This window comes from Scylla paramamosain, unplaced genomic scaffold (genome assembly GCF_035594125.1).
Source record: "Scylla paramamosain isolate STU-SP2022 unplaced genomic scaffold, ASM3559412v1 Contig6, whole genome shotgun sequence".
In the NCBI taxonomy this organism is placed as follows: domain Eukaryota; kingdom Metazoa; phylum Arthropoda; class Malacostraca; order Decapoda; family Portunidae; genus Scylla; species Scylla paramamosain.
Genome location: NW_026973671.1, coordinates 692,501 through 694,149, shown reverse-complemented (window position 1 = coordinate 694,149; position 1,649 = coordinate 692,501).

Here is a 1,649-nt window from a genome sequence, read left to right as displayed (position 1 = left end):
ACTAGGACTCATCCACATCCCTAAGTACTTGTATTCTTGCACCTGTCTCAACTCATTCTCTCCAAGTCTCCATACCACATTACTTTCATCCTCTGACCTATTCACAATCATTACTTTGCTTTTCTCACTGCTAAACCTTACTCCAAAGTCTTTACCATAGCCATCCACTACATCCAACAAACTTTGAAATTCATCTGCTGATTCACTCATAACAACTACATCATCTGCATAAAGGAGCACACATACTTTATCATTCCCCACACTTACCCCTACATTCATTCTTCTCATCCTGGCTGCTAGCTCCTCTGTATACAGGCTAAAAAGGGTTGGTGACAATATACAGCCCTGCCTAACTCCTCTCTCACTCTTCACCCAGTCTGTTTCTATGTCTCCTAGCCTGTATCTAGCTCTTGTGTCCACATACACACTTTGCACTATGTTAACTATCTTTGCACTCAATCCAATCTTTTCTAAGACTCTACCTAGCATTTCTCTGTTCACTCTATCATAAGCTTTCTCTATATCCAGAAAACCTAGGTACAATTTACCCCCATCCTTCTTTTTCTTCTCAATCATTTCATTCACCACAAACATATTGTCCTCAGCTCTCCTATCCCTACGAAAACCATTCTGTTCTTCACCCAGCACTCCAGCTGTCTCAATCCATTTACACAGTCTCTCATTCAACACTGCACTGAAAACTTTACTTATTGTATTCACTAATGCAACTGGCCTGTAGTTCTTCAGCTCATTCTTACTCTTAAATCCTCCCTTATGCAACAGACACACTCGGCTCTCATTCCACTTTCTTGGCAGTCTCTCTTCATCCCACACTCGGTTGAATAACTCAGTCATTCTGTCTATCACTACCTCCCCACCATTCTTGTAGAACTCATAGGGTATATCATCTGGACCTGCTGCCTTGCCATTCTTCTGCCTTCTCACACACCTCTCCACTTCATCCCTACTGATTCTTTCATCCAGTTCATCTGCATTCTTCCTTTCCAGTGTTACACATCCTTCTCTCACACTAAACATTTCACCTACCCCACCTACTTCTTCCCAGAACCCTTTGATTGCCTCCCTGATTCCATCCTTCTCTGTTATAACTACACCCTCCACTTTTAGACTCTCCACACCAACACTGCCTGACATATTCTCACCTCTCATGAACTTGTACCATTCACGGCCACCTTCCATACCTTTCTCCCTTAAAGATTGAATCACGCTCCTTTCACTCTTCACTTTAGCATTCATTATCATTCGTCTCGTCAACCGCTGCTGCTTCACATACGCTGCCCATGCATTCTGATACTCATTCTCTGCCTCATCGCTTTCATGCCTCTTTTTCCTCAGCCATCTACACTGTCTACTCATTCTCTTTCGCTCCTTCCTAGCCGCTCTGTTTCATCATTCCACCATGGTTTACATACATTCTTTCTTCTACCTACTCTCACAAATCCTATCTGGTTCTCAGCAGCACCCCTCACGTCCTCAACCAGTTTCTCATTCAGATGCTCCACGTCATGCACACTTTCGTCGTCCCAGCTTCTCTCACTCAGATCAACCTGAAAGTTCTCCCACCCTACATCTCTCAGTCTCCACTTCTTTCTCTTACTTGCCACTTTCACTTCATTCCCACCCTGCAT